Here is a 23,104-nt window from a genome sequence, read left to right as displayed (position 1 = left end):
GGGGTGTATTACAGAAATATCTTAACTTTAGAATCTTATCTTATCTGTAGCCATGGCAATTTCAGTTAGGACCGCATATAGGACAAAAGCTATTACAGAATGGCATTTCTAAAATGCTAAATTTTATCTTAACTATGGATAGGAAATGGGTATTACAGAAGCATCCTAATCCTAACAAAAAATCCCAAAGCTATCTTAACGTTAGGACAACCCTACTACTAACGTTAACACATTTTGAAATCCTACTGTAAAACTCAGAACAAAAATTAGAGAGAGCGTTACATTTATTATTTATTACATTTATTGATTAGGCTATACAAGATGTTGAGCCGAGACATTTGATGGTAGAGAGATTTTTGGAGGACCCACAGGATATTGGAGTTGTGATGATTAAATACTCTCCCACGACACATGATTTTGCACATGATTTTCGTTAGTTAACGAAAATGCGACCAACATTACAGAGGCCAATGAGCCCGCACGGAGCAAATAATCATTCTTCAAGTGATGGCTTTTTTGGATTTATTATTATAATTATTTATTTATTTTTTTATTTGTTTTGGCGATTTATAAAACAGACTTTAACTTTTCAATGGAGCTTATCAAAATTTCAATCTCTGCCGCACTGAAATAAAGCACGTGGCTGTTTCTCCATTTTGATTTTAGGTTTACCTCAGAATCAGTTTGTGTTGTTGGTTGCTTGGTAACAGACCTGACAGTTGATTACCACATTTGATGGATTTAAGATTTTCTAACTACAGAAAAAAAAGAGATTTTTTTTAAGATAGGATAAGAATCCTAAATCAAGTTAAGATTTGCGTCTGTAATAAGAAATTGTGAAAAATCCTAAATTAACTTAAGACCTAAGAGTTTTTGTAATATGCCCCCAGATGATTATCTAAGATCTAAGATGATGATCTTGTGATCTAAGATTACCATATGAATAAAATACATACTAGCTCACCATCTCTCTCTCTCTCTCTCTCTCTCTCTCTCTCTCTCTCTCTCTCTCTCTCTCTCTCTCTCTCTCTCTCTCTCTCTCTCTCTCTCTCTCTCTCTCTCTCTCTCTCTCTTCTCTCTCTCTCTCTCTCTCTCTCTCTCTGTCTCTCTCTCTCTCTCGTTTTTATTTTATTTTATTTTTATTAACAAGTTGGCATTGCATCGACTTTATTATTCAGACAGTTTATCACAGACGAGCATCCTCTGACTTATAGCCCCGGGTAGTCTTCTTTTGTTTCAAGCAATTTGGTTGCTATACTTGTGAGCATAGCCCTGACATGACACAAGGAATAAACTAGTTCCTGTAAGCTCTAGGTGATGTTGATTATACTTTGATGAAAACTAGGTCTTGGCCCCAGGCAAGCATTTGGTAAAATTAGTTTATTCTACACTGTCCATCACAAAATTAGGGCTCTCTTTTTTTAACTCTACCAACAGTAGTATTATAGAGCTATACCCCTGATTGATTGAATGATTATTATTTATGTATTTATTTATTTTAAGTCGTGTAAGAAGTATATTGCTAGAGAAGGTTCACTTCTATTTTTATCCTATTGTCTCACATGATGTTCTGTTCTTTTAATTTTTTTTTTGTCAAAAATAAATTAAGGTTTTTGAGGAAAAAATTCCAGCAAATGTTAGGTTCAATGCAGCTTCAAAGGGAAGATCCAGGACAAGGAAAATGGTTTTTATCTAGCAAAATATTATCTAAAATAAATCAGAATAAATCTAAATCTGCGATGCACCACACATCACATCGCCACGTTGGAAAGGTCACGCGAGACGTAGGCAGAAGTACCGATCAAGTGAAAGAGAAAATGCAAAGTCAAACACCTACATGACCTTTCCAATGTGATGACGTAATGCGCGGCACATCGCAAATAAGAGCAAGAAGAGCATTTGTGGTTAAAAAGAAAATGTGGTTAGAAAATGCCATTTGAAGCTGCATTGAAACTGCAATCTGAATTGAAGTCTACTATATAAAGAAAAACCCTTGAATGTTTTCCTCAAAAACATCTTGAATGACGTAAGGGTGAGTCAATTATCAGGAAATTTTATTTCTGAAGTGAACTGCTTCTTTAATACCAAGCTAGATTCCAGGTCCATCAAACCTTAGCTTCTGTTTTCACAGTAGCTGTGTGTAATGCTGGTGTTCCAAGATTTCCTCTGCATCAGTGAAACCAGACACAAAGAATGGAAACTGCAATGGGAAAAACAAGGGATTTTCTCTTTTAGCAAATTCATGAAGAAATTTTATTTTACAGGCGTATAGCAGTAAAATCTAAAAGACGAGTGGTTGAGTAGCATTGCTCTATTGGGGCCTGGGGGGTCTTGTCTTGTCTTGTCTATTTTTTTATTTATTTTTTTTTATTTGTAATTTGTAATTTATGAAATGACCTGTTGAAATGAACATCTATCTATCTATCTATCTATCTATCTATCTATCTATCTATCTATCTATCTATCTATCTATCTATCTATCTATCTATCTATCTATCTATCTATCTATCTATCTATCTATCTATCTATCTATCTATCTATCTATCTATCTATGGTAATGCATAGTAGTATAATCAAGTTTTTGCTCTATCATGTATCCAGCTTTTTGAACAACACCTTGCTTTTCGGCGGGACCTGAGCCGAGCGAGTTAACAGCTGTCACTGTCTTAAACAAGGTGGATGAGATTTGCACATTCTTTCAAGCACCATTCCAGAGTCACCCCAGACAGTGTCTGGGCCATACCTGTCACTCAGTTGCCTTGTTTTTTTCACCGAAGTTTCCCCTCGCCCAGTGGGGGACACTCAGTCGAGCCACGCTGTCACAACCTATTGCCCCTTCAGTCCAACTCATCCATCAATCTGATCAGAGCCACGACGCACCGCAGAGCCAAAGACGCATAAAATATCCTCCGAAATGTATCTGCTAGTTAGTGCTGCTATTGCTAAATGTCCTCAAAGCCAGGCTCAATGATATGTGAATATTTATTAAATAAGACTACAATTAGCAAAATAACAAGTTGTAATAATTATTACCTATTAAACCTGGTTTATTCAATAACAACATTAAAATAAAGTTTAGCTGGTTATCGATTCAGTCATATTAAATACTATTTTATTATAATATGTTTAATGGGGAAAAAAAATGAGTAATATAGATGTTATCATTTTAGGTTTTGTTCAGTGTACAGAGCAAAGTGTTCAATTTATTCAAAGCAAAGAGCTTCTGGAGCTGTTATCCATCCCATAACAACCAGAGAGATGCAACAAGCCACGGTTTTAGTATTCAGAAATCCCTGTTTCAGACTGAAGGGGATCGAGGAATCCATGGCCAGCTGGCGTGCTCTAATGCTCATCTGCAATGCCAAAAAGTGGCATGGGGCATTTCCTTAGTGACAAGGCTGGACCACCGTGGCTAATCACTAGACAGATTGTAAAAATTGGAGCGATATTTGCAGGGAAGGAAGGAAGAACCTGACACCCCAGATTGGAGAGTTGCATGTCATCCTCATTTTTGCTTCATTTTAATTGAATTAAAAAATGTGTCGGGCAAGTTTATGGTTGGATGGTGTGTGTGTGTGTGTGTGTGTGTGTGTGTGTGTGTGTGTGTGTGTGTGTGTGTAATACATGCGACATGGACACACAATTTCCCTTAATTCACTTCTTAAAGGGATAGTTCTACCAGAAAGATTCGGAGGAGATGAATTGCAAAAAGTAACACATTTATTGATAGTCCAATCAAGTATGATGATTAGAGTTCGGTTTGGTGTAGGCTCCGTCCTTAGCTTCTGTTTCAAAGGTAACGGACTCTGCCTATCCTGCCTGAAGATGAAGGCAGGGGCGCAGGTGACCCCCGGGATGGAATAGACGGGAACCATCCTGGTGCTGGCGCGTGACATAACATTAAATCTTCCTGGCGGAACTTCCTGGTATTTCACCAAAAACTAAAACAAAACTCTGTCATCATTCTGTCATTATTGGTTGTTTGTGCTGATAGAGGTGAAGAAAAAAAATATAACACGCTGAGGTCCGAACGCCATCGATTTTCATTGTACAGATCATTGAAAAGTAATTAAAAAACAAACATTTTTTTTTAAAGTATTGCCTTTTATGTTTCATAGAAAAAGAAAGTCTTTCAGCTGGTGTAAATGAGGGTGTAAATGATGACAGGATGATGGCGAACTTGGCATTTTAAGCGTAACTGCAATGTACCAACTATGACTTTTTCCTCATTTCCTTTCTTAACCTCTCTTGTCCCACAGACACCCAACATTTGCATGGCTTTTATGCTCTTCCAGTAACTCGTCAGAACGAAGAGGAAGAGGAAGGACGAGGGGAAAGCCTTGGCTCATCCCGGTCACTTTAGTTCAGATTCACTCGGGTGGCTTTGTCCTTTCATCTGGGTACTTCTCATAATAGGAGCACAGGGCTGCTATGCAAACTATACTGGTGTTAATCCGCTGTTCATAATGGCTCTCATTCTATTGTTAGTTCAACAGGCGGATGATGGAAAGGTGAAAACTCATTATAGTTCTGTTAGCTGATTGCTCACAGTTGTTCCATCTCCTATGGAAAAAGGATTCTGCTGTTAGTGTGTAAGTATGCACTTCAGTGTTATGTATTTGTCATCTATATGCACATAAGCACATGCTACATGCAAATTGCTGTCTAAACCATGATTTAAACTCATACCTCAATCCAAACTAGAAAGCGCAAGATTTAAATGTGAATGCACTCCCTTAATGAAATGGGTAAAGATAGGTTTTTAAGTGTTCTAGCTTTGTTCTCTTTTTCTAAGTGGTGTTTTATGCCCCCTCAGCATATTGCAACATTTGTCAACACCTGCATCATGTTCTCAGTTTCCACAGCAGAGTGAAACTACCTTATAAACATACAGTAAGAGTCTGAGAGGAAAGCTTAAAAGGCTGAACTTGAACCAGATGGTGAAATAAATGTCTCACAGGAGCACAGCAAGATGGCTCAAATTGAAGTTCACCAGTGATTTGGATTTGTAACAGTGGATCAAAGTAAGAGACTATGTAATTGTGTGCAAGTACGTGCGTGTGTGCGTGTGTGTGTGTGTGTGTGTGTGTGTGTGTGTGGTGGTGTGTGTGTGTGTGTGTGTGTGTGTGTGTGGGGGGGGGGGGGGGGGGGGGGGGGCATAGCTATAGCCTGTCTCTGTGTAAGTCTGTGAAATGTTTCTGTCTTCCAGGAATCATCATGTCTTTTGTGATAAACACAGATTTTATGATAAGGCTTCATAAGCTTTAACTCCTTTTCCTTTTAAGCTTTAACATCCAGATTAAGCTGAACAATAGCTGCTTCCATACACCTATTTGTATGCGCATTTTGGGATATTGCATGAAAAAAAATTGCCATGCTAAGATGTGCATAAAAAATGTATGCACTGGTTTGAGTTGGATAATTGTTCTATTCGATAGGAGAACATGCGCATAAACTATGATGGTAATGCATTTACCCAATAAATTCCTCAATGTGCATAAAAACATTTAAAAAAAGTGACTTTTTTGATGTTTCATAACTGTACTAACCAGCATACAAACCTTGTTTGTAAACCATCTGAATGCTGTTTCGGTTATTCAGAAGTATGTTGTCAAAAATTCTCTGTATATTTCCCTCCTAGAACTGCGTTCCCAAACAGCAGCAACTGCCTTTGAAAGCAAGACAACAACTTTATTAAGACGCAATTATATACGAACGTGATTATATGGTGGCTTCTCCTATGTTTCTTAATAATTTGTTGGTGGTAGTTAATCAGGAAGTGACGATTATGTTCTCTTCGACTGAATGGGTGGAAACGGTGCATTATTCGGGAATATTTTATGCGATATTGCAATCTTGCGCATAAGTTACATTCAAAACTTTGGATGGAAGTATAGTTCATCATTATGTAATATCAAATCAGACATAAGTGCCGTCAACCTAACAAATATGTGGATATAAAGTTTACTATAGCAATACTAGTAGGAAAATGTTCAACACTGTTAGTTAAGGAACATGTACCATTTTATAATTCACATGAGGAAGATGGAAACTGGTCATTTTAAGTAACCAAGTTATCAGCTTCTTTTAATAATAATAAAACAATATGTGCTATGCTGGCATTGATCGAAACTGAAATGGACATATATGTGACACAAATGCTTTGGCCAACCAAAAAGATTTTTTCCCCACATTCTCTAAGGGCACCAAAACAAAATAATTGGATCATTTAATTATTTGCAGGGACACTCAAATGAGTTCAATCTATCAAGGTCTCAGGACCTTGTTTGTGGCCTCTGTGTTTAATTTGGTCTGGATAAAACATCAGATGACTTGAAATACACATGGCTAAGCTAAATTAACAATTGATCTTCACCCTTATCAGCACAAACAACCATTTTGGGTCATCGGTGAATATGTGCAACTCACAAATCATTCACTTCACTGAGGCTTCATTCTTCACAAAAAAAAAAAAAAAAAAAAAAAAGTTTAGATATATCTAATTCTAATACAAAAAAAGAAAGGTTATGCGATGACGAGTTTCTTTAATAAAGCCTCATGATGCTTAAAATGCAACATGTTGTAAATCAAATAAACTGTAGGATTAACCTATGACATTAAAAGTATGAGTCTTATATTAGCTTATATTAGAAAAAAAAAAAAAAAAAAATGAGAGGATTACATTTACAAATTAGGCAATATTATTACACCCGGCTATATTATTTACTGTATGCCACTGCAAATACAGCAATCTCAAACACATGAAAGGCAGGCTATCTATTTAAAGCATACACACCCTTCTTGTAACATTTGCATGAGTAAAACACCTTATAATAAAATGTTTTTAAAATTAATTAAAGGTCGACTATAGTTCTATACTATATAAGCTATTATATACTATATTTCAAGTATAATACATTAATACAAAAATAATATATAAATAGTTAAGTATAAGTATAATATTATGTTCACTTAAAGGAAATTTAGGCTGCTAACTTTAATGAGAATACACTTCTTAGTGTACTTTCATAAACAAACAAAAAATAATAATAATGTGCTACTAATAATGTGCTACTACTAAATAATAATAATGTGCTATTTTAAGTACTAAAATAGTAAATTACTATAGTATTCTTATAATATTACTTGTAGTACAAATGAGAAACGTATATGTGCATTTTACTACTGTTACACTTACTTAAATGTATATTTCTATATACTAAAAGTGGGCGAATTTAGCCCCAATAACTATTGGAATAGTGTACTTACAAGCCTACTACTAGCACAAATTGATATTAGTATAATTACTACATAAAGTATACTTAAAATAATATACTTGAACATTACTTAAGTATACTTCATAAAATGAAGTGAAGAATACTTCTTTTTCGTAAGGGATAGTTATGAGATGTAACGATAAGGATAAATATCGTTAAACATGACTTCGCATGACTCTGGCACCCACTCACACACTTTTTAAAACAAAGTTACACCATTGTATCCCATTAGCCAAGTATAACTTTTGATTCACTATATGTTCGTGTTGTTTCCATTGTATGCACTTATTCGCAGATATATGATGTATTTTACTCTCTGCCTGCAACGATCCACAAATCCGCTTATAAAACATTCATTAGCAAAAATGCCAGTGAAAACAAGTGAAAAATTTGAAAAACAAACTGCATCCACTGTTCCCTTAATGCTTGGTTATTTAGCTGAACAAGGATATATTTTCCTCACAACCAACCAAAAAAAAAAAAAAACAAACAAAAAAACGTAACACTTTACAATACAGGTGCACTAATATGAATTAATTCATGCTTAACTAATGCACGAATAATCATGAGTTAATGTATTACTAATGGTAAACTAACCCATTTATTAATGATTACTACATCAGCAACTAATGAAGATGCATGATTCATAGATTAAGTAATCATTAAATTGTTATTAGTTAAATGTGTCATAATGTATTAATTCCTTAATAACATATTATATTAACTAATAATGTAAATTAATGTGTTAATTACCACAAGGGATCAAAGCCATGCATTTCAACTTAAAGTTGTTTGCTTTAATTAATCATTAGTTAATGATTTATAAAGGTATCATTATGTTATGACTTTACTTTTTGGGGCATATGACTATTAACCTATTCAAAATTAATTCAAAACCTATATCCTCAATTACATATTACTTAATCAATTAGTTAATAATCATATGCCCCAACAAGTAAAGTTATAACATAATGATATCTTTATAAATCATAAGCTAATGATTAATTAAAGCAGACAACTGGAAGTTGAAATGCATGGCTTTGGCCTGTTGTGGTAATTAACATGTTAATTTAAATTATTAGTTAATATAATATGTTATTAAGGAATTAATACATTATAACATATTAACTAGTGACAATTGAATGATTACTTAATCTATTAATCATGTAGAATCTTCATTAGTTGCTGATGCAGTAATCATTCATTAGTAATACATTAACTCATTATTATCTGCGCATTAATCAAGCATGAATTAATGCATATTAGTGCACTGGTATTGTAAAGTGTTACCAAAACTTATTGAGTGACATTGCTAAAAATCCTTGTCGACCTGTGATACCCGAATGATGGCCGTGCTCTCGCTCCAGCTCTCGTTGGTGTACGTGTGCACGCTTTTCCAGGAGAAATGTCCACACAAGGATTTTCCGTCTTCTATGACGACATAGAGGGTCATACTCTAAAAAAAAAAAAAAAACACAAAAAAAAAACTTTACAAAACTTGTGATAAACCGGAAAGAGTATTTATGGCATGGAAATACTCAGTTTCAACATTTTTTTTTAAACTTTGCCATGTTAATCATATGAACCCAACTCTTTAGCAGTGTAAAATATCAGATATCAGAATGCTTGAAATATCATTACCCCCCCCCCTTAATAATAATATAAAATAATAAACGTGTAGCCTTAGCGAATACTGCCCTTCCAGTGCAGAGATTGATTGAGTGCAGACTATTACTCTGTTATTTCAAAATTAATTTTCTAGCAAAGTTTTCCATTTCACCCCATTTGTTCATGCAGACTTCTGCATTACGATTTCAATAATGAAATACAACATTTTGCTTAAGATGTACACATTTTAAAATGAGCTGCTTGATTAGAAGTCTTGTTTATTTTTATCACGGTGATTGGCTTAGAGATTAAAGGATGCAGGAGATCAGTATGGTTTAATGACCATCAGGCATTATTAAATAAGTTAATTTCTGGCATAAATATGAATTGTAATACAATTTTATTTAAAGGGGGGGGGGGGGGGGGGCTGTTTCATGCTGAGATTTTTACACTGTTAAAGACTTGCCATGGTATACATGGACAAAGTTTTAAAACACAAGTTAGACGTTTGATAGTGCCAAAAATACTCCTTAAGCTTTCTCACAAGTTTTGGAAAGTTTTGTTTGTTTGTTTTTTCTGAGTATGCGTGATGTCAACTAGGACAGAATGTCTTTGTACATGCTCTTCATACGGAAGGGCATGGACGTGACCAGTGCGAGAGAGCAAATGCACGACCATCAATGCCCTTTGCTCGGCTTTAGGGAAGCAGGCTGTGCTGCAGTCACATGATTTCACCAAATTAGCAATGTCACCAAATAAGGGTATATTTGGTTGTCAGGGCAAGACAACCCTGTACAGCTTCCCAAAGAACCTAGCGTTAATGGGACAGTGGATGGAATTTGAAACGGAGTCAAATCAGAAACGGAGTTGTGTGCAAGTGTTTTTGTTTGTTTCCTGCGTTATGGTGACAATTGTTTTATAAATAAGGCCCAGGTCTAAGCTGGATTTGTAGCTCGTCTAATGCTGAAAGATGGAGTAGCCCCAATGATAACGCTTCACAGATGTGCGTTGGAAGCAGGTGGAGAGTGAAACTGCTTTAAATGTCTATGTGTTGTTAGCTATCGTTGCATAAGTGCACTTCAAGTAAACAACATGATCACGTGTAGTTATTTTATCAATGGAGCATGCGATGTATGGGCTATGTTTAAATATACTTGTTTAGCTGGCCATTACAGTTGTCTGTTTGTATATTGTAAAACCACACCAAACTAAAATACACAAAGAGACGGAAAATATGTTGAACTACTTTTTTTTCATATTAAACCTAGGGCCATTCACATAAAGTGAGATTCTTCATTAAAATGCACTGCTATTCCATTGTTTTTTCTATGTAAACACACACTATCCTGGCGTGCAAAACCATTCTGCTTGATATTGCTAACGTTTAGTCGCATACAATAGTCCATACACCAAACCATGTCCTCATAAACCAGTATATGGTTTACAGTAAACAGTACATACCACACATCTACTGTAGGTGTTGTTGCTGCTGCTCCTGTTCAATTTCAGTCTCCGGATCAGATTCTGGATCACATGTATGGCTGATTCAGATTGATGGCCATGGTTTATTTAGGACAGTGTTTTTTTTTTTTTTTTTTTCACATTTTCTAACTACGTCACAGCTTTCAGATGCTCTTAACACAATAGCTACGCGCGCTCGTGATTCTTTAGCTCCGCCCACACGATACGCCTCCAGCCGCTCAGTTTTATTCCGAAATACTCTGTAAAGCGAGTCTTTCTTTTATACATATTATAAAACTAAAGACTTTTCGGAGATATGAAGGATGCAGTACTACTCTATAGGTACTCAAGATTGACCGAAGATTGATCCCAGCCCCTCCTTTAAATAAAACTTTTTTGCATGTGAAAAAATCAAACTGAAGAGTGAAACCACCAGATATGCACAGTACATGCTTTCCACGTGTGCTGATATTATTCTAAAAGAGCAGATCTGAAACATCTGACTGTTTGTTATCCAAATGCGCTGATGTAACTTCCTGTCAACACACAAGACTGTGAATGAATCATGGCCTTGTCCAGTTGAAAGTATGCAGACAGCATCTGTACACAATGATGATTCCAACCATCTGGGTTGGAGGGAGAGCATTTCTGATTGGTCTGAATAGAAAAGCTGGACGTTGTCTCAAGGTCTTGCCAAAAGAAGCTCATCTGATTGTGAGTACCACATTCTTAGAGATGCTTCAGTGAGGACACTCATCCATGAAGCCCCATTATCTATATCCCTGCCTCTGCCTGCATGGTCTCAAAGTCAAATTATCTTTAATTTGTTTCCTATTTTTCCTGCATGCCTTGTTAAAGGACGGATTTTCTATAATAATCTCAACTGTCTTTTCAACAGTGTTTTATCTCTGCTTTGAGATTGACATCATATGGATCTTGTTAGCAAGGCCCGGACAGAAGGCGACTTACTATTTGAGGAAATTGAATTGGAGGATGGGTCACCGCAGATACCATTGAGAAAATTAAATTGATTTGCAAGTGGTGGTTAAAAGGAATATTTCTATCATGACAAAAGCCCCATGACCTTATTTAATGTAGTATTATTTCCTAACTGTATTCTGCTGTTGATTTCGCTACCTCTGTCATGGTCAATAGATCTTTGTTCTGCTTTTAATGGGGACGGATTAAACTTTGTCCTAGAGAAAATGATATTGTCAATGTGGATTCTTCATCAAATGTCCCATTTAGCTCTCTATTAGGTTTAATCTGTGTCTGGGAAAGCAGCCCTTCTAGTATCAATGCTTGGTAAACACACCTTGTCTGTTTTCCTTTTCTGTGTCCAGGCCTCGTGTAGCAAGTTCAATATCCTGTTCCTATTTATCACTGTCATAATGCAATTATTTACAGCGTAACATAGTCAAAGCCAGCTGTCGCTCAAGGAAGATGAAATTCCCATAAACATGGGCTCGGTCTGCCATTTCTGAGAGGAAGTGAGGGTTAAGAAGCGGGCATGTCGCATCCGTACTCAAGCCCAGACAAGAGAGGCCTGTTTTAGACAGCAGGGCACTAGTCTTACAGATTGGTATCAAGCGGCAAGCTAACATGTCACATCCAACGGACATTTACAAGAGAGACATTTAAATGTTGCATAAAGTGTGCCCTTCTCTTTAGCAGCAGACACAACAGTGTTGATGAAACACGTTCAACTCCCTCCCCACCCTCCCTAATTCTTATTTAGCAGAAAAGAGAAGCCAAACACTGCTTGTGGCTGGCAGTGCTTTGTATCGGCTGGACGGCTGGTAACAAATTAGGGGGTGTCAGTGTGGGAAATGGGCTGGCCAGGATGATTAGTGTTGTTTTACAATCTGGTAAGGTTTGACCTTTCAGGGCTGCCATCATTCTAAACCCAAGTGAACTTGAGAGGGGGACCAGATGTAAAATGGAGGTTGTTAAGTATCTGTCAGTCTGCGTGCGCCTCAAACGTCAATTCACTTCACACTCTTTTCTTTTCTTTACTCCCTGAGTTGAAACACATCCTCATTTGAAGCCAACACGAGGCATTAAGAGAAATGACACTGTCAAAACCTCCAAGTAACAGCCACCTATGGAATGAAAACAGATGATGTGTCAACAGATGGAACTCAACACTAAAGTCCCGATGGAAATTATGTTTCCAAAACTCTGGCTCAAGAGATACAATTTGGCCCTGTTTACACCTGACATTAAGATGCGTTCTGGTCGATCGCATCACAAGTGGACGAAGGAGACACATACCCATTCACACCTGTTGTTTGAAACCAGTTTCAACCGCTTCTGTCATTTCTTCAAGGGGAGGGTCAATGGGCGGGTAAAGGCATGCTTTTTTTCAGATCTTGTGATCTAATGTGCAAAATAAGCTTGCACAAGTTCTATACACGGCTGGAGAAGATGGAAAAAAAAAAACACGGAGAGCAGCAGCTTTTGTTTCTGATCTGACAGCAGCAAGAATACAGAGAGTGTGTTAGAAATAAGTAATAGTGAGAGAACATTGTGCTTGGCAGGTTTTTCGTCTTCAAACCAAACTTGGGTCTCCCCAGATGACAAAGTATCACGTCTGGCTACAGAGCGTTTCCCATGTTTACGCATTAAATCAGTAGCCAGAGAGTAGGCAGTGTTTTGTGGCTGTTTGAATGCATTTGATCACATGAGCGTTAACACTACGAAAGGATCTCGGTCAAATGCATTTTCGACCACCTCTGGAAGTTGAAAGTGGATAAGCTCATAACGTTTTAGACACTGTTTATATCTGTGATCCGATCGACCAAAATGCACCTTAATACCAGGAATAAACAGAGCCTTTGATGAAGAAAATTACAGGAAAAATGATGAAGAGGCTTTAAGTATAATTTCCACTAAAACACCCCGATTAGCCCTCTTCAGTCTTTTAAACAGTTGTCATGGCTGAGGGATAAAATAGAAAATGGCTAAAGTCAATGCCCCAAAAAGACCTGCAGGCAACGGGGCAGACACTGTGGACTGTGGGCTTCCTGCCAGTGTGATGCGATATAGTAAGAGTGTTCTCTCACTCACTGCCAGCTGCAAGAACGGAGGCAACAAAGATTCCCCTGTGACCCACACAGCAGCAGATTCAGAAAAAGATGGACTCCACAGGCCCTAACCCCTGCCAGCGTTAATTGCCTTAAATTATTCAATTGCATCTGAAGCCAAAGAGGGTGCAGCACGCTGGGCGTGCAGCTGCAGGGGAGAGCTTACACGGTCCAACCCCTCGTTCACACTCACTGCCTGCTCTCTGCTCTCCACGCCACCAAGATAAGAGCAGAGGAGAAAAAAACTCAATGGGCCATCCTTCACCTTCAGCCGAGCTGGGTGAATGAATGCAATGGAAAACCTATAAAAGGATTGTATAGCTTGGCGATTTAGGGTCAAAAACAGGTATGTGTGTGTGTGTTCATTTTTCATCATTTTTTTTTTTTTTTCAAAATTTGTGCTTGTTTGTTCAAATTTCAAATGTGGTCGCTTAAATTAGGGGTTTACCGATCCGATACTCAGCATCGGTATTGGCTCTGATACTGCCATTTTTGTCAGATTGGATATCGGTCAGAGGAGACCGATCCAAATCCGTATAAATTGTGCGTATACTATTCTGTGTTATTGTTTTAACACACAAAAGGCACAAAAAAGCGCTGTGACTCGTACATTCGTCCATTACTCCAATAATCCAGGTGCATTATTCTGAGCACAGAATGTGCATAAGAGCTCTATATTGGAACCTTTCATACTGCAATAATTTTGCTCAATGAAATATTATCAAAGGGACACTTCCTCCAAAAATGAAAAATTAGCCCAAGTTTTAGTCACCCTCAAGCCTTCCTAGAGGTATGTGATATTCTTATTTCAGACGAATGCAATCAGATGAGTTATATTAAAAAGTCCTGGCTCTTCCAAACTTTATAATGGCAGTGACTTGTTGGTTCGTTTTATTTATTTATTTATTTATTTATTTATTTATTTATTTATTGATTGATTTATTGATTTATTGATTTATTGATTTATTTATTAAAGTGCATCTATCTATCATATAACTTCTCCATGTGAAGTGGTATGTTTGTGTAAGAAAATTGCCTCTTGCGGATAGTGATGAGCAACAAACTCAAATATCAAACTCAATGCAAAATATCAAACAAACTCAAACTCGTCTCAAATATCTTATGTCATTTTACTTATCCAGTAAATGCATCTCGATTTTAGAATTTGTAGATATTTGGACTGAAAAAAAAAAATTGTTGCGTACTCTTTCACAGTAAGTCGACTTGCTTCTGCAGTCAGCTGTATGCTAGTTATTTTAGTCTATAAAATTTAAATATGGATATTTTTCTTGCACAAGCACGCCACTTCTCTTTAGAAGGCCATTATTAACTCCCTGGAGCTGTGTGGATCAGTAGTACGAGAGATAGATGCACTTTTATGAACTTCAATAACTAAATAAATAAATAAATAAACTAACCAACAAGTCACTGCCATTATAAAGCTTGGGAGAGCCAGGAATTTTTTTAATATAAACTCCGATTTTATTTGTCTGAAAGAAAAATATATCATATACACCTAGGATGAATTGAGGGTGAGTAAATCATGGGATAATTTTCATTTTTGGGTGAACTATCCCTTTAAAGGCCTTTCTTATTCTGTCCTATCACACAGTATGTTGCTATACTTCATTAAAAAGCTGCACTTAAATTGAAATGTAATGTATTTAAATTATTATTATTATTATTATTATTATTATTATTATTATTATTATTATTATTATTATTATTATTATTATTATATTTTTATAATAATTTATTAAATAAAAATTATTTATAAGAATTTATGATTTTTTATAAGTTTAGTCATGAATGAAATTGTCAGTCTGCAGCTAGTGAATCTATTGGATTATATGGTTACACTGGTGCACAATTATTTAATAAACAATTAACTACATCTGTGTCTGTATTTTGTTTTACAGTGTTAGGAAAATAATGTTTAAGTTAAGCCTTAAGCCTATGCCTTTCACAAAAGAATGATCACAGTCTCTTCTACAAAGTGAGGCACACAATTTATTAGGTAATTCAGCACTGCTTTATTTATTTATTTATTTATTTATTTATTTATTTGTTTGTTTGTTTGTTTGTTTGTTTGTTTGTTTGTTTGTTTGTTTGTTTGGATCGGTACTCTGTATTGGCAAATACTGAATCCCATATATCAGAATTGGTATCAGAGGCAAAAAAGGTAGGTCAGACCACTCCTAGATCAAATATACATTTTTGTGTCTGTTTATTTTTTAAATTATTCAAATGTGTTTGTTTGTTCAAATGTCCATTTGTTTCTTTAAACATGATATTTAAAATGTGTGCTCGTTCAAATATGCATGTTTTTTTTTTCTCGTTCAAATGAGAGTTCAAAATTGTGTTCCATTAAAATGTGCATCCATTTGTTTGTTTAAATGTGCTTCCGTCTATTCAGTTCTTCCTTGCTTCCTTCTTTTCACAGTGAATCTAAAGTACATACTTCTTAGATTTCACCTTGTGACCCTCCACTGCCATGTCAACAACACTCTCCACAGTATCTCCCTTTCTGACCTGATTAAAATAAACACTTCTGGGATGTCAGATTAGTCAGTCACTTTTTACACAGTCTGAGCACAAAACCAAACTTAAAATTTATATTGTGAATAGATAGCATTACAAACAACATGGAATTCAAAGGAAGAGACACAAACTTGTGCGCATACTTATGTATGCAGGAGTGCATTCATAATTCATGGGCACTTCTGCCATGCAAGGCTATATGCATGCAGTCAGAGTAAAAACGTTTCATCCCATGTCCCATTATTTACGTAAGAAGGGAATATGTGGTGATTCAGACATGATGAATTTAAGAGGATGGGTCTGTGTTAGTCAATTTTGTTGCAAGACTTCCTCTGTTCTCTAATCGTTAGGCTGAATCCTCAGATGGCATTAGAGAAGCTTGTACAGTAAGTGCGTAACAAGGCTCAGAGCAACAGTCATGCATTAATGGGGCGTTTGTGTAAACATGGGACTAATAAGGCAAATGAAAAACAATAACTATAAAAATTTTACTTACACTTATTATAAAAACATCAGGCAGTCGGAAAGCCTGTGTGGAATCATGACCGAAGGTCACCTTTGTTTCTCTGCTCAGTATTGTCAATGTCTCAGAGCAGCCTGAAGCCTGTGGTAGAAATATGTGGTGATGGGCACTGAATTTCACAGCTCCACCCAGAACATTTTCTCAGTTTTTGCAGGCAACAGAGTGTAAAGGGCCCAAGAGTGGTGCCCTCTCATCTGAGACGGCTGGCCGACCATTTGGATGTAGAGCTCCGGGTACCCTTCGTCACGTAAAACAGGAAGCTTTTTGCGACCTGTCACCAAATATCTCACAGTTTCCATGTTTCATATTTTTGTATTTGTTGTTAAAAGAAACATCCCCCCTCTCTACCAGGCTCCAGCGCGTCACATCCACTGAGAGTTCTTTCACAGCTTCATTCTGTCCCATTCTTCTGTTTTTTTATTATTTATTTTTAATCTCTTTTGCTTTTCAGCTAGACACACACAGGCTATGAGATCAGGTCTCTCTATGTTGTAATAGAACTATAGGCTTTCTAAACTTGGAAAACATTAAACATTCAGAAATTAAGAATTGCCTCCCTTTAACTTTAAGAGCATGAATTTAAATCAAATTGACCACAATAAGAAGTTGAATTTGAATTTGAATTGGGATGTCAGCGAGAGGAATTTCATTTACTAAATTGTCTGTCCATTCATCATCCATCCGTCAATATATCCTGTGATGAATGAATGTCCACAGTAACTGATGAGTGGCGGGAAAATACATGTGACAAATGAAAACAAACAAGAAGTCTTTGAAAACAAATCTAAGAATGACCATAGCTGAATATGTGCGGTATGGGGCCACACATATATATATATATATATATATATATATATATATATATATATATATATATATATATATATATATATATATATATATATATATATATATATATATATATATATATATATATATATATATATATATATATATATATATATATATAAGCATAGCACGTAGATGCGCAATATTTCTGAGATAAAAGAATGAGGTCTTAACAGTGTTCTGCACAAAAGGCTCAAACGATAGAGTGGAATCAAAGCTTCCTTCAGATTCTTCCTTCAGAACCTTCAGATCCTTCTAATATTGAAAATGAGTGGTTGAACTTTATTTTTATTTTTTCCAACTCACATGCATAAGATGTTGCTCTTTTTTGCTTAATTTCCCTGTGGAATCATCTGTAATCAAGATACATGTCAAGACTGGATTTGTATACATATTTAGATCCAGGAATGGTGCAAAACACTTATGTGAGTAAATCATGTTGTTTTTTTATATGTGATAGTATTGCATTGTTAGAGATCATTTTGTGTACGTGGCTAACAGAACATACCTTAGCACGCTGTCACAGGCTGGATAATCCTTTATTTGTTGGTTCATTGCAAATCGGGATCAGATCGGACATGTATGGGCCAGGGCTCATAAAACCCAACATCCCGGGGCTATGTATTCTCAAGACGAGCTACCAAAATGGAAGCCCGTCGGCAAGCCGGTGAAACTTAAATAGTGAAATAACATTAATTTCTTGATGTGTGCTGATGTGTGCCGGTTCGCGCTTTTATCCACAGATCGGGTGGGCCAAGTAATACAAAAATAATATTCCAATCAATCACGGGTGGATGAGAGATAAATCAGTGTGTTTGATTAATAAAGACGCTTTGTGAGCCCTGTGAAAGAATCATTCTGGTTGCCACTTTCAAAACAATTCCTCACATGAACTGACAGCTCTGAAAGCTGAAATTAAGAAGCTGATCTTATCTAATCCTAGCCGTGGGCGATTACTTCAACTACTTTAAGTCTACAGTGCGGCTCGCCCATCAAAACCAAGCTTTTCTTCAGAGAACCTCAAAACCAATGTAGATAATAGCCTATTACTTATTCAATATGATGTTTTTGAATGTAAAAAAACATCTCGGTTACGTATGTAACCCTAGTTCCCTGAGGGAACGAGATGCTGCGTCGAAATGCTGTGAGAACGCCTCTGCGTTGATGCGTCATGAAGCGCGTGTAGAACCATTCCAAATCGGAAGATCGATCGATCGTCGGCGTGATGAAGTCATCGACCGGAAGCTATAAAGCGTCCGTGAAAACAACGGTGATATCTAAGTGATCACGGGCACGCCGGGAGTATGGCCGGGCGACGCAGCGTCTCGTTACATACGTAACCGAGACATTCCCTTTCGGGGAACTCGAGCTGCGTCGAAACGCTGTGAGAACGCTTATACCCACATCGCTATGGGACCAAGTGCCTCGTATGTGTGAAGCCGTAGCGCACACGACTACGAAAGCACCTGTGCCCCAACAGTAGATGCCAAATCTAACTCGTAGAATCTGATGAACGTTAGCGGCGAAGACCAGCCTGCCGCATTACAGATATCTTGGAGGGAAGCCCCCAACAAAAGTGCTTTGGAAGCAGCCATAGCCCTGGTAGAGTGCGCCCGGACAGCCAGTGGAGACGGCTGCCCGACCGCCTTATAAGCAAGTGAGATGGCCTCGAGCACCCACTTGCTCATTCTCTGCTTAGACACTGGAGCCCCCTTTTTCTGGGCTCCGAAACAGACAAACAGTTGATCAGTCTTTCTCCACAGGGCAGCTCTGTGGACGTATGTGTCTAACGCCCTGACCGGGCACAGCAGATTTAATCTTTCCTGGTCTGACGTCAAAAATGGAGGAGGACAGAAGGCTTGTAGAGTGATGGGTCCCCGTGGGCTCGTAGGAACCTTGGGGATGTAACCTGGTCTGGGATGCAGGAAAGCCTTTACCATACCAGGCGCAAACTTTTTATTATTTTTATTAATAATAAAAAAACGTATTATTAAAATAATAATAATAATAATAATAATAATAATAATAATAATAATAATAATAATAATAATAATAATAATAATAATAATAATAATAATACCAGACGCATCTCTAGCCGATTTATGTGCCAATACTGCTGGTGTTCCTGCCATAGACCCTGGGATGAACGGCCACTCATGGTCGCACCCCAACCCGTGAGGGAGGCATCTATCATTAGCGTTACACGACGAACATGAGCCCCCAACACGGGCCCCTGGGATAGAAACCCCAGGTTTTTCCACATGACCAGAGCACGTAGGCATCGCCACGTGACTTTGATCGTGCGGAACGGGTTTCCCCTCGGGGAGAACCCTTTTGTTCTGAGTCACCACTGTAGCGGCCTCATGTACATTAGGCCAAAAGGTATCACGTTGGACGCTGCCGCCATGAGACCTAACAGTTTCTGGAACTGCTTTACAGTGACGGCCCGGTCTAGCTTCGGTTCTTTGACTGCTGCCAGGATCGATGCTATGCGTGTTGGCGATAATTACGTCCGCATAATTACCGAATCCCAGTTCACACCTAGAAAAGTGGTTCTCTGAGCCGGAGAAAGCACACTCTTCTTGGCGTTCAGTCTCAACCCCAATTTCGACATGTTTGCGAGAACAGCATCTCGATGCTGAACCGCCATCTGTTCTGTATGCGCTAGGATCAGCCAGTTGTCGATGTAATTCAGTATGCAGATGCCCTGCAGACGCAACGGCGCCAGAGCTGCATCCACACACTTGGTGAATGTGCGGGGTGACAGTGCTAGACCGAAGGGAAGTACTCGATATTGGTATGCCTCTCCCCCGAAGGCAAACCTCAGAAACTTCCTGTGATGTGGAAGGATGGAGACATGAAAATACGCATCTTTGAGGTCTATGGTGACAAACCAATCCTCCGATTTGATCTGCGATACAATCTGTCTGAGTGTGAGCATCTTGAACTTGAGCTTGGCCCCCATCCTTCTTTGGCACGATGAAGTAACGGCTGTAAAAACCAGACTCCCTGCCGGGAGGAGAAACCCTCTCTATAGCCCCCTTTCGCAGGAGTGTCCTTACTTCCTGTGCCATTACCAGAGCCTGCTCTGGGCCCACCTCTGTGGGTAGGACACCGCTGAAAGGAGGTGGCCGCCTCTTGAATTGAATGGCGTACCCCCTTTCGACTATCTGCAGGACCCAACGAGATATATTTGACAGACGTTTCCACTTGTCTAGAAAATCTACTAAGGGAACCAGCCTCTCGAGGCTGGCCTCTGGTGTACTTTGAACAGCAAGCACAGCGCCCTGAAGCGGCGGACCGGCAGGGAACAACTGACTTGACTGCTCGGGAGCCCCCCGAGGGGTGGAAAAGGGTGGAAAAATCTTCTATATAGACAGACAAAAACACCAAATAGACAGACAGGTTCACACAGATCGCTAACTGAAGGCACAGAAGCTAGTTCCTGTTTGTTTTCACGGACGCTTTATAGCTTCTGGTCGATGACGTCATCACGCCGACGATCGATCGATCTTCCGATGGAATGGTTCTACACACGCTTCACAACGCATTAACGCAGAGGCATTCTCACAGCGTTTCGATGCAGCTCGAGTTCCCCGAAAGGGAACACACAAATGTCAAAAGTTGACCTCAGACAACAATTATACAAAAAAGAATAAGAAAGAAATAAAAGAGCCAGTTCATGAAACCTTTAACTGTTGCTTTCTTACTGCTGTCATCTTTGTTATTCAGAGGAAAGTGTGCAATACATATTTACATATTCATCTAAACAGCTCTCCCAGCAGCGTGGGTTATATTGATGTTTGCTAACCGTAAACGGCTTAAACTGTATTTCACTGTTCTTTTTATCCCTAAGCAACAATGAAAAATAATTTTGCAGTGAGATTATTGGGGCCTTTACATTTTTCTGTATGTGTGATACTGATTGCAAGAAATTAGATAGGATTCAAATTTATGCTTATACATTGGCTTGTCAACAACATGTACACTATCTTTGTGACAGGGACAATCGAAAGACAGGGGGATTTTACAGCACAACTGGAAACAAAATAATAATATAATATCAATTTCAATATGACATTAAAGCTCCAAGCAGTGATTAAAAGGGTCCTCGCACCCATGCCTCCTCTATCCGGTGGCTTAGAAAAAAAGCACGGTGGGCAATATGCATTTAAGTATATAAAAATGGAAGGACTAAGTCAGTCATTTGTATTGAGCACACTTACTGCTACCAGCTGGCGGCGCTATGAATATAACTCAGTTTTGGCATGTAGATGTCTTCAGGCAAGGGCACTTATCAAACGTGAAGTTTGAGGCACTTATATTGTCATGTAGATGTGTTCAGGGCACATATACCTCTTCTCAAACATGTGAAGTTTGGGGTGTATTATACTTTGTATATGCCTGAGTTACAACAGCTTCTTGTTTCAACAAAAAATTGTAGAGAAATTTCGAAATATCTAATTTCCTTTTGGGTTTTCGGATATTGATCCAATGGTTTATTTTGTAGGTATCTGGCTGTTACATGCTTATACGTAAATTTTTGTTTTATACGTGTTTCGCAAATTTCATTCTTCTACGTGAAACGTAGCACAAATAACGATTAATTTCAATTTTATAGGTGGCACTGTTGAGCCGTTTGCCACACCTAATTCTAAAAGCCATATCAGATGTAAATGTTCACCACTTCAGACCTGTGTGCAAAGTTGCATTATATTTCGAGCATGTTTAGGCCCTCAAAAAAGCGATTCATTATGGAGAAGAAGAATAATAGACTGAGCAATTCCAATAAGGTCCTCACACCATCGGTGCTCTAGATAGTGTAGGAAACAGCAGACAATTGAATGTAATCAAATGCATGAATGTACCAAAGCACTTACAATTTGTTCATAAGTATGATACATTGATGATGTGCACAAGTGACTAGATGATGTGGAGGTTGAACAGGTAGTTTTGAGTTCATTTTATAAACTAAGGCCTGGTTTCACAGACAGGTCTTAAATTAAACCAGTTTTAAGCCTTAGTTCAATTACGACAAACACAATAATGCCACTGACATATTTTAATATATAAGTTGCTTTCAGTTAAAACAGCTCAAACATACATTTTAAAATGGGACTAGACTAAAGCTTTGTCTGTGAAACAAGGGGTAAAACTACAAAAAGGATGAGCTTATACCAGATCTTAACTTCAAAATACGAATAATATAGAACTTGTCTCAAGAGGATTTTGAGAAGAGACCAGAGAGGACCAGCAAGGATTCCACTGCCAGTAAGTGTCAGACTGAGAAGACTAGCTGCAGTTAAGGAAAAGAGTGGAGGGCCTCTCCTACAGATGTCTGGCAATTCAACAACAAGACGCTTGCTACTCACATGGGACTGTTTGTCATGCAACTGAGAGGCAGAGCATACTTGTGGAAAAACTGTTCCAGCTCGTCATCAATTTGAGCAAAATAAACAGTGACAGTCAGGCATACAGAAAGTGACTTGAAAAAGTCAGATCTGATTCTGTCAAGCTGAAGCCCTTGGTCCCCTGTGTGATTGACGGAGAAGGTTGGATCTCCTCTATCACATAAGACAATGAGGAATTGCTCTCTCACCTTGAAAGAGGTTTTGGAATGTACAAAACAACCAAGTGCAGGAATCCCAGTAGACTGCATGATTATTCTGCTTGACACACAACTCTTGCCCAGCAGTTTAGTGAGAGGGCACCGTTCCAGGAAAACAGTGAGGTAAAGTGAAGGAAAACCACAGTCCTCA

The sequence above is a fragment of the Pseudorasbora parva genome, chromosome 1 (genome assembly GCF_024679245.1).
Source record: "Pseudorasbora parva isolate DD20220531a chromosome 1, ASM2467924v1, whole genome shotgun sequence".
NCBI lineage: Eukaryota > Metazoa > Chordata > Actinopteri > Cypriniformes > Gobionidae > Pseudorasbora > Pseudorasbora parva.
Note: the sequence above shows the minus strand (reverse complement) of the source record.